Here is a 12,460-nt window from a genome sequence, read left to right as displayed (position 1 = left end):
TATTTAATATTGCGATCAATTGTCCCTGTGCATAACAATGGCAATGGTGTTGGTGCCCCCAGCGGACTTCGGTACTGGACCTACGAGATCCAAGATGGTACCTCGATAATTGGCAGGGGCACTAAGGGACTGCGGAACAGGTGCTGGGGGCTAGTGGTTTGGCAGGTTGGGCAAGACTTACAAAAGTCATCCACCTCTCTCAAGAAACTGGGCCAGTAAAACCGTTGTAGTATCCGGTCCTGTATCTTCTGCAGTCCCAGATGTCCCCCGAGAACATGTTGGTGGGCTAACTCTAACATGAGTTTTCGATAGGCCCCGGGCACCACCAACTGTTCAACAGGTTCACCCCGCAGCTGGTTTACCTGATATAGCATATTATGGTGGACCACACAACGGGGAAACATCGACTCGGTCCCAGGTTGTTGGGGTACACCATCAAGTATTACCACATTCTCCCAGGCCCGGAATAGGGTTGGGTCTCGGCATTGGGCTGCACCGAAATTCTCCCCGGAGATGTTGAGGTCTGCCAACCCAGGACCTGGTGGCAACTCCTCCACGTCTCCCACCATTACCCTACGCAGGGTTGTCTCCCCCTCTTCAACCGAAGTGGCGGTCACCCCTACTGCTGGCCCTTCGGCCTCTGGTTCCCAGGGTTCTGGCCATCCCCCTGAACAAGGCCAATATCCTGGGCTTATTCCTGTCTCAGGGGTATCCTTAACTGTCACAAGCGGCCATAGGGCAGGGAAACCTGGAAAGTCTCTCCCTATTATGAGTTAATAGTGGAGATTTGTGGTGACTGGCATTTCGTGGGTTCACCTGCCAGCCAACGTGGTTAGAGACACCAGCGTGGTGTGGTAGTCTTTCAAATCCCCATGAATGCACATCACCCCAACCTTCCGGCCAGTATACTCAGTGAACTGCACCAGGGTAGCCTTTACCAGGGTCACCAAGCTCCCTGAGTCCAGCAGCACCCTTGCTTGAGTGTCTCCCACTTCCACCTGGCACAAGTGCTCTCCAGTGCTGAAGAGGGGGTGGCAGCGCCTTCCAAAATATGTCAGCCAATAGTCTATATAGCATAGCTGTGGGACTCAGCACATCAGGCTATAGCCACTTTTGCAAAAGGTGGAGTAAGTCATAATTCTGGAGTCTCACGGGCTCAGCCGGCTTAAACCCCCACTTATGTACCCGCTGGGCCCAGACCAACACATTCAACCCCAGTCTTGACAAAATTTCACCCTTTACCTTCGGGTAGTTGACCGCTTGATCGTCCAGCAAGTCGAAATGCACTCGCTGAGACTCTGATACCAGGAAAGGAGCGACGACCTCAGCCCACTGGTCTCGGGGCAGCTTTTCTCTGGTGGCCACTTTCTCGTACATCGCCACGTAGTTTTCGATGTCTTCTGCGGGTGTCATCTTAGGAATCGCTACACGGACTGCTTTCCGGGCATCGTGGACGCTTGGGGTTGCTCCTGCTGTCTGCAAAGCTATCACGTGTTGTAGCAGCAACTGGTTGGTCTCTTGCTGCTGCTTATTAGCCTCGCGTTGCTGCAGGCTGATCTCTCGCTGCTGCAAATTAGCCTCCATGAGGGCCTTCACAAAAGCCTCCATTTTGTCATGGGGCACGGTTTGAACTACAGCTGGTTTGATGTACAACATACAACTGTGCCCAAAAATCCAAACCCAAAAATATATCGGCGTTCACACCAGCCTCACTGCGCTTGCCCGCATCATCCACCAATTGTGGGGATGCGCTCTGGTAGTTAGGACTAGCGGATGCAGTATAGAGGCAAAGTACACAGTTCTTGAATCAAACAGCGGTGTTTATTCACACATTGGTGAATAACAAAATGCAGATAAGGTGTATCACAAAATGCAGGCCCATAAACAATAAAAGTCACCTTTTCTCCTGGGTGTTAATTCACACCCTGTTATCAGTTCAGCCTCATCAAGTCCATAGGAGGCCTGTACGCCGGCTCAAACCTCAAATCCCAGTAAAGCCCTCAGTTCACAGTGCACAGACTCCTGAGCTCCACTGTCAGAGGGAGGTAAATCCACATACCTGGCACAACCCAGCCTGGAACATGGGGAGTAGTCACCCACCCAGCACTTTGACTACTCCCAGTAAGAGCCATCCCAGATCAGCTATGACAGCCATGCTAAATCTCACGGTGTCAATTAGCAATAGCTGCTGCTGACACATAAAATACCGGCTCTTACTTCACCGAGGCAAGGAACCTCGGTGACACATACCTTCCATCCACGATGATTCAAAGTACCTTCTGACATTAGATAGATAGATAATGTTAGAATACAGAATATGAACATAGAAATGAGATTATAAAGTAGATAACTGTAATAAAATCACTTTATGGGTTTTTACATAATTGTATTAATTTTCTGATTCTCCATGAGAAGGGCAAACAGGTAATGGCTGCAGAATGTTCCCAGTATCCGTCTTCCGTCTTTCCTCGAAAAACAAAGGTTTCACCTGTCCTGACAGTTTTATGCCTTTGTCGTGGAGGCCGCTGACAGTCCTCCTCATTCCTGTCATCACGGATACATTTTCCATATCAACACATCTCCGGCCAGAGCTTTATGGAAAGTTGCTGGAGCTGTTTTCATAGTGATCCATAGAGACAAGAGTCGGGGATTAGAAGCAGCTTTCATTCATCGGCAGGACATGATCCGGGAGCACACGGATGAAAATAGTATATATTTCATACTTATGACTGGACGTCAGCCATGTGATCCCCCAGTACAGCATATTCTCCCATCACCAGTTGCTCGGGGTCTATTTCTAGGGCTGGAACACAATGTGACATTTCATCGGGTTATATTAGAGATAGAACATCTGAGAGGGGGGATTTGGTTCAGGTCGTCTTCAGATTGAATATGATAGATCTGTATTATTAATGTCAGATGCATTCCTGGGCTTTATGTCGCCTCCCGACCTTGCATCCAAGACCTTCAAAATTTGCCAAAATTATGCAAATTTTCCCGACTACATGCACAAATTTTGTAAACTGCTGCACTCTGCTCCTACACCTACATCTAAGAAGCTCGCTGTAGGACCTTCTTTGATTTTCCAAGGGTGGACACAGGGAGGAGAGGATCAGATTATGGGTTTCAAGCTTTCCAAACTAAATGACAAGATCAATTCCAATGGAACCCCATCCATACCGACTGCTTCCTTGGCTGTTTCCAAATATCCCATAGAGCTGTATGAAAGGGCAGCGCACTAGCTCAGCCACCAACACCACGATTCTTCACTGGTCCTGGTGAGGGGGGTCCTGTTTTCTAAAGGTTGGACCCCAAATAATTTATCATCTGGGATGCTGACTGTACACAGTGGACATTGGGGATTGTGTTGAGGTGAGTAAAGATTTCTTTTTTTCTGTGGCATTAAGACTAAAATGTGAGATACTTAGGGGACATTCTTACTAATTAAGGGGGTACTTAGAGGCATTATTACTTTTTAGGGGGTATTTAATGGCATTATAGAATTTTAAGGGGACCATATGGGTCATTATTCCTATTTAAGGGGTCATTCAGAGGCATTATTGGGCATTATTACAGCATATTTCACTATTAATCTGTGGGGTACAAAATCTCTATGTTACTATCTGGGGCACTATATTAGCAATGTGTATCCAGAACTATTATATTTGGGGCACTATCTTTCCATGTGGCACTATTTGTTGGGGAGGTTAATTAGAGTTATGACGCTATTTATGAAGAACAGTCTTTGGGGGCATTTGTGCCACACAGTAGGTACAGTAATATTGCTGCATGGGGCAGCAGGTGGCATAGTATCAGCAGGATGGAGAGTAGGTTGGGAAAATCTAGGATTGATGCTGGAAAAGTAAGGGGCCAAAGACATCTCTGCTGCAAACTCTGCAGACACAAGTGATGGCTGGAAGAAGTCGTCATGGTGGTCTGGGCCAGATGGCAAAGATGGGAAAAGTGAACAACTCCAATAAGAGAATACACATACATGCATCAACTGTAAGTCACTAGATATAACTGTACTGTAATCATGTATACGGTCTGCAGAGCTCTATTTAGGACTATTGGTAGAGGTCCTGGTGTGGTGTTACCTGTGTTGAGGCCCCCAGGAGGCTTCTGATGTGTGTTGCACCCCTGTGCTTAACCCCTAGATAAGCCTCTGCTGGTATACCAACCCATCAGTAACTGAGGCATGGAAACCATGGAGGCCTGAAATTCACGTCACTTGGAGTCAAGAATAAGACTAATGAGAGTCCAAATTAAGATTTGTAGATGTAACTAAGTGCAGAAAAGATATTCATACAAAATGTGGTAGAAAGATGTGGGCCAGTGCAATGCATTTTGAAGCCGACTGCTCCTTCCCTCAGATGCCTCCTCACCAGACGTATTCCTCATGGACCCCTTATTGTAACATTCCTGGACACATATGATGAGCACATGAGCGGAGCGGCAGGTGCCTCTGTCTATGATCCCATGAGCTGGAGCACAGATTCCGCCATAATTCGTGTCATCTGCCGTCAGGATTATGCTCTTCTCGCTGGTGATGACAAAGTGACATCTGGACAGGATATTAGCGCTGATGGAGGAATGAAAGAGAACATTGTATCATCCACCTGATCTGTATTCATTCATTACATGATATACATTGTTACTATGTAATAATCCAAAGCATAAGCAGACTGATATGTGCGGTGGTTTTCTGCCATCATCCCTGCTAAAGAATAAATCCTCTTCTAATCCTCTATTTGGGATAAATAGGGAATTTCATAAGCTTATGGAAGAGTTATTCTGCATAGTAGTGCCCATATGTCATAGGCTGTGTCACACAATGACCTACACACCAGTAATAGGAGTTGCTCAGTGGTGCCCAAATAGTATAGGCAATATGGGAGTGCCCATACAATGTGCCACATGTGTAATTCCATACTATCTAGTATATACAGAAGATATAATGTACCATATATTGTGGCAACGTGAACAGTGATGTGTACGGTGAATCCATCCCTGGAAGGGGTGTACATCTCATCTAGGTGAGATAAGTAAAGTCCTGGAAGGTGGCGCTGGCTTCAGCAAACCTAGTTGCTGAAGCTATTTTATTTATTTATTCAGGGCTGGATTTTATTGGATTGGGATGGAAGATTTGGCAGTGGGACCTCCCAATCCATTCCCTCATTCCAGGACATGTTTTCCTTTCACCTGATGTGATCACAGGTGAGGCCTGCTGTAATCAGGCCATCGAGAACCTCCCAGTGTATCAGTCTGAGATGGCAGAGAAAGAGTGTTTGTGAAGCAGAGTCCTGCTGAGGCTTTGGGTGTGTGGTCTCAGATAGCAAGGCTGAGGGGCCACAAGGCTAGGGTATAGCCTGAAGTTTGGGGGATGCAGTGACGCCTGCGAAAAAAGGATCACTAGGTCAGAGTCAGGAGGACTACTGGACCACAATCCCCCAAAAGGTACTAGAATTGCCACAGCCTGGAGGCTTCTGGATTGATGTTGGCTGAGGAAAGCCGCATATGATGTCCATGTGTGAACTGTGCTCTACGAGTGAGGTAGGGATGTATTTTGTTTAGGTAGTGCCTAGACGGGCAGGAGTTTGTTTGTGTTTTAACTATTGGCGGTGATGTATAACTGGACTATCCTGTATGAGAAGAATGCCAAAATAAATGCACAGCTTGGACATAAAAATCCATTGTCTGGCGAGATATCTGTGAGTGTGACCCCCTGAAAAGAGACGATCCCTTACAATATGTAATGCCATATCATCCAGTCTATACAGGAGATATAATGTGCCATATATGAATCCATAGAATATAGTATATGCAGTACAGAAGATATAAGATCCTCTTCTAATGAAAGCAACAAAGAATATAGTAGAAGTCATGGTGAGCAGTTGCTCTCGGTGGATCACTGCCATTGTATCTCAATAGAAGGAAGAGTTATGTATAAACTGATCTAGAGGATTGTTTTTATAGGTAGACGTCCTTGATCTTTAATCTTTGTATAGCGCCACCATATTCCGCAGCGCTTTACAATTCAGCGTTCCTTCCCAGTAATCGCCTGCTCGCTAGCGGAGAAGACGGCTGCTATTACCTGCAGAGATCTCCTCCACAGTACTGATTCATTGTTTGTTGGCAGCAGATTGTCATCTACCAGCCGCCGGCAAACTGATTTTTAAACCTGTTGAAAGATTCCAATTACCTGATGAACGAGCATCGGGTAATCGGGGGCAGTATTACACTGCCAGTACGTCGCTAATGAGCGTTATTACACATGATTATCTGCCAGTGTAATATAATCTTTAGGCATCAGCCCCTTTCCAAAATGTTCTGGACAAGGTAACGTTTTCCATATTACTCTGTTCTATTCATGTTTCAATGTTAATAGGAAAACCCCTTTAAGGCTGGGTTAAAATCACATTTTTATGTCCAGATTATACAAAAACAAATATATGTTAAATGGATGCCTCTGACAGATACGGATACTTTTACATTCCGAAGCCCCCTCAAAGTATATGTTAAACAAAAAGACAAATTGTGATGTGAACCCAGCCTAAGAAGAAAGTTTCCTTTTAATAGCACACCATGTGGTTAGGAGTGGTATTGCAATTTGCAAGGTGAACCTCACAATGTTTAGCATACAGTATATTGTCGTATTCAAATAATTACATTATTTTAGCAGTTTTACTGGTATTTTTGGTATTTTCTTTTTAAATCAGCCTAAAATTGTGTGCTGATTATTTCTATTCTTCATCTTCTTTGGGATCGGAGTTCAGCTTTTCTGATACAGAGCTCCAAGTTCCATGCTTCCTATCATGTTTCCAGTGTACAACCACCAGGGGGAGCCACTAAACTCAATAACAAATCCATTTTTTAAAGGGCTATTCTAATCATATGGCTAGGATAAGCCATCACTTTGTGAACAGTATAAGTCTGAACTCAGATCTCTGAGCCATCTCAGCCATGCTGCCCATTAATTCTTAAGATAAGTGGGGGTTCCAGGGCGTCAGACTCCCACTATCACAAAGCAGATATGCCTTCCTTTTATGAGATGGGAATAGCCCTTTAACTAGGCTCCTGAACTCCCCCTAGTGGTGGCTAGAAGCAAACAAAGTGTCATCATTTTATTCTATGGGTGCTAGAAGTTAAACAGGGGGTTTGGAGCTTTGTATCAGAAAAATAAAGACAGATGATGGAACAAATCTTGCTGGGACTGATCATTATAGCTCCATACACATCACGGCAATCCTTCAAGACGGTCATTAGCGGTTTGGATACTGTTGATATTCTTTCTGTCTATCACTGAGTGTTTATGATGCATGAATGACACAAAGTAATGAAATCCAACGTGTTATGTGATCAGTTCCAGCACACTTCATCAATTCATGTTGGTAAAAGTATCTGTGATACATATGGCAGCTGTATATAGTTTGGGACCCTCCTCTCTTCCATGGTGAACATTCCTGAAAATAACATAATACAACTGATAATTCAGTAGATATTTCCCCTCCCCCCTTTCCTAAATATATCACATTCCTAAAGCTCACTTGGCGTCTCTTCAGTCTCTGGGTCCAAAACCTGTAGCTGCCCCACCCCCGGCTATCCCATGCATAGCCCTGCAGTCCTATTAGGTAGCATGAGGCCCTTTGTGCCTTTCTGCGCCAACAGTACAACATGTGCATCGCCTATGGCTTCCCCACTCTTCCTCCAGGCTCACAAACCTGGACACTAGGTTAATAAAACCATCATCATTTCAGGAGAGCTGCGAGTAAATAGATTTGTAGACATGATACATTGTACTATAAACGGATACATTGTATCAATATAAGAACAGATACATGGAATATCAGTGAGGCTTTCGGGGTGATTTGGTGTTTGGTCTGATTTTCCCTTCTCATGGGGTCATGTTCCTTCTATAGTTTATATACAGATCTCCGGTCACACAGCCTGTTTACTGTCTGGCGGGTAATCTATGTTTGTAGGATATCATCAAGACTGCTAGACAGCAAAAAAAAATATAGGGGGAACCGAGGTCAGGAGGTATGCAGCTATAGGTTATGTGAGGTAAATTCAGGAAATCATGTGCCGGGAATTAGCAAATGGAAAAAAGAGAGACTAAATAACTGTACATGAGGCAGCGGAATGCAGACATCTATAGGTAAGAGGCCTGGTATGGAAGGCATTTCATGAGATCAGGTATGAGGCTTATTTAGGGGGTACATGTCACAGACCCAACCACCATCGAACAGAAGATGCAAGGAACAGGATTTATTTATGACTAGCACAACAAGTTTTTTTGGGTGGGGTTAACATCAAGGGTGCCACGGCTGGCATAAGGACGCCGTGGCTGCTACTTGAGGCACTGTGGGACATATTAGGGGCACTGTGCCCAGAGTTGGCCTTAAGTTGGATGGTGCCCTAAGCAATATCTTCTATAGTGGAGTTTGTATGTTCTCCCCGTGTTTGCGTGGGTTTACTGTGGGTTTACTGCGGGTTCTCCGGTTTCCTCCCACACTCCAAATACAGACTGATAGGGGGCTTAGATTGTGAGCCCAATTGGGGACAGTTAGATGCTGATGTCTGTAAAGCAGGGCGTAAAAAAGGAGCGCTATATAAGTGCATAAAATAAATAAATAAATAGTGGCCTCACCGTATGTTGTGCCCTCATTTTACAATCATACAGCATGGAATTACCTATTCAGTCAATAAAGTTCAAAGGTTCAAGCGCCAAGTGAGTGACCCTGTGGCGCCCCCTTCGGTAAGGAGAAATGATGCACCCTGCACACGGATCACACAACCCAAAGCTTTGGCTGGAGCTGTTACTGCTGGCATGGTGGTAGGCAGGCTTGGACTGGCCCACGAGGGAACAGGTGAATCCCCCATTGGGCCCCTGAGCAAAGTGGGCTCCTATTGCCCCACCCCCTGGACAGGTGTCACATGGCACAGTAGACTGGCTGAGATGCTATACAGTACATTGCTTATGTCAATATAAAAAAACTGGGTCGTGTGGGCAGGTAGTATATGCATGTACCTTTACAATGGGCCCCCAGAATGAATTTTATTGGTGGGCCCTGGGTACCCCAGTCCGACACTGGTAGTAGGTGCACTCTGACTGGTGCTGTGGGAACTCTTGTTGACCCAGTTGGCTCTTTGGCTCTCATGGGGGTATTGCAGTTAGCGTTGTGGTTAACACTACTATTAAGGTGTTTTAAGGGTTAAGATACTTTTTCTTCATGTGCCATGAATTGCCCACCTGCATGTCTCTCCTTTGCACAAATGGTTGTCCATGAAATTCTGATGCCAATGGTTGGCCAGTTGCTTTTTGCAGCAGCAGCACTCAGTTCAGGAAAAACCATCTTATGTGAAGTCCTTGTGCACATTTAGGGTTGTAGTAAAGAGGTTGTATGAGATTAGAAAACAAAATAAACAGATATGACCGTGGGCAGGAGTAGCAAAAAAAAGCAGATACTTTGTTTCCACTCTCTGAAGTGACCGCCGCGAGGACACATTATAGCAGTGACAATGATGCATCTTCCATTCTCTTTGTGGATACAGACCCGAACGATCAGTCTCCGCTGTGATTCGTATGTTTGATTACTTATTCGTTGATTATCATTTTACTGCCGTGTTCTGAGTTATTGCTGTGCAAAGAATCCAGTGATGAAATTATTGCCACATGGCCTTGTTATGGGCCACCGCTAAGTGCCTTCAGACCATCTGCAAAACATAAGATGTTAAATAGACTTCTCGCTGAAAATCAGACATCTGGGATTCATCCAACCGATTCCCCCTTGGAGAACGAACAACCCCGGCTACAGAGATAGAAGCCCCCGAGAGATGGGGACGGCCAAGTGCACAAATTCTTTACTCCATCTTCTGAAAGGAGCTCAGGAGCATTTTGGAGATCTTAGGCTACTTTCACATTACCGTATTTTGCGGATCCGTCATGGATCTGCAAAAACACTTCCGTTACAATAATACAACCGCCTGCATCCGTCATGAACGGCTCCGCTTGTATTATGTCTTCTATAGCCATGACGGATCCGTCTTAAACACCATTTAAAGTCAATGGAGGACGGATCAGTTTTCTTTTGTGTCAGAGGAAACGGATCAGTCCCCATTGTCTTACATTGTGTGTCAGGACAGATCCGTCTTACTCCGCACCACATCGCGGACAGAAAAATGCTGCTTGCAGAATTTTTCTGTCCGTGATGGGGATGCAACTAAATGGAACGGATTGGTGAATGCATTTTGGTGCACGCCGTTTCGTTCAGTTTCGTCCCCATTGACAATGAATGGGCACAAAACTGAAGCGTTTTCATCATAGGATCTCAATGGCGGAATTGAAAACTCTAATGTGAAAGTAGCTTTACACATGGAGTCAGAAACATATTATGAAAGTGGTGACCTCAGCCCCGGTGTGAGGTCACCAATCAGGAATCCAACCGATTTGTCTTCATGTGTTTGTGACAGGTCCAAAAGGGACACTTCTCCAAGAGATTATCAGGGTATGAGGGTGGATTCCGCTTCTTGGAAGACTTAAGCTTTATGTCCAGTTGTTACAACATTAGAGGGTGGAACGGCTCCTGGCGGATGTGTAACACTCCAGAGTGGTGTTACCACTCCGGCACCCTGCTACTGTCTTTGTTGGGCTAACACAACATCATCTTATATATTTTGTTCAGGTCCTTCACAATGTGCATTCATAAAACTGTTTATTACATGTAATTTGCCTGGTTCACCAGCAGGTGGCAGCGTAAATGGCAAAGCTATCCTTAGAGAGAATGGAACTCCCCATTCCCTTCTCCCCCCTTTGGGCAGAAGTGGGCCAGACCAGCTTGCTAACAGAAGGAGGTGTGGCAGTTCTGGATTGTTCTGGTAGGGACTCCATGTTGGAGCTGCCAGGATTCTAACCTACTTTTTGGCTGAACAACAAGGGTGAACAAGAGTCCGACAACAAGAGTGAAGTTCAGCATAAAGAGGAAACAAAGACACCAAGTTAGCTGGTCATCACAGCAGAGTGAGAGAAAGATATAGCAGAATTGAGTCTGCCTGCCAGTTTAATGCTAAAACCTGCTGGAACCAAGGCAAAGCCTGAAACTGTTTGGAGAAACTTTTTTTTAAAGTAAAGCTGCCATTGAAATTCATCTCAAGGTCTGGACTCAAGTTATTTCTTTAAATCCCTCAACCTATTAGACCCCAGCCTAGAGCAGAGACCCTGATATGGTGCAAGGCTTGCATCGGGGTCTGAGGTCAGGATTACCCGGCCCTTGTGGAACCCCTGCATCTACAAGATCATCCCCTTGTACTAACCGCCTGTAGCTTGGTCACTGTGTCACATGAAAATGTACCCATTCGCTTTGTTAATCTAAGTGGTGAAGCTGTAGAATTAAAAAGTACTATCCAGTGGTGAGTCTATATCACTTCCATCAGCAGGATATCCTGGATCTCCCTACTGCTGCGGCCCAACAATTGCTCCAAACAGCGGATGCAGCCAAAGACCCGCCTGACCAGCCCTGGTGGGCTAAACTACATATTGGAGATGCCACAACCTATGCCAAACAGATCAAAGGTGTGCTGGACTTAGCCAAGGAACACCAGTCTTCAGCAAACAACCCCTGGACTATGGTCAAACTAGTCTAATAAAGCACACTATTCCAAACGGCACTTATCCTCCAATCAAAGAAAGATATAGGCCAGTGCCTCCAGCCCTATTCCAGCAGGTGAAGTAGATGGTTCAGGATATGAAGACAGCTAATGTCATCCTGGATAGTCACAGCCCCTGGGCTGCCCCTCTGGTCGTGGTAAATATAAGGATGGAACCATCCATTTCTGTGTGGATTACCGCAAGATCAACAACATTGCGCACAAGGAAACATTACGCCCTGGGATCTGCTGCTTATTTCTTAACCCTGGATCTAACTAGTGGTTATTGGCAAGTCCCCATGGCACCAGAAGATAAAGAGAAAACGGCTTTCACCACCCCAATGGGTCTGTTCGAGTTCAACTACAGGGAGTGCAGAATTATTAGGCAAGTTGTATTTTTGAGGATTAATTTTATTATTGAACAACAACCATGTTCTCAATGAACCCAAAAAACTCATTAATATCAAAGCTGAATATTTTTGGAAGTAGTTTTTAGTTTGTTTTTAGTTTTAGCTATTTTAGGGGGATATCTGTGTGTGCAGGTGACTATTACTGTGCATAATTATTAGGCAACTTAACAAAAAACAAATATATACCCAATTCAATTATTTATTTTTACCAGTGAAACCAATATAACATATCAACATTCACAAATATACATTTCTGACATTCAAAAACAAAACAAAAACAAATCAGTGACCAATATAGCCACCTTTCTTTGCAAGGACACTCAAAAGCCTGCCATCAATGGATTCTGTCAGTGTTTTGATCTGTTCACCATCAACATTGCGTGCAGCAGCAACCACAGCCTCCC

This window comes from Bufo gargarizans, chromosome 7 (genome assembly GCF_014858855.1).
Source record: "Bufo gargarizans isolate SCDJY-AF-19 chromosome 7, ASM1485885v1, whole genome shotgun sequence".
NCBI classification, from domain to species: Eukaryota; Metazoa; Chordata; class Amphibia; order Anura; family Bufonidae; genus Bufo; species Bufo gargarizans.
The sequence above is the reverse complement of the archived record's forward strand: the minus strand, read 5'-3'. Positions refer to the sequence as shown.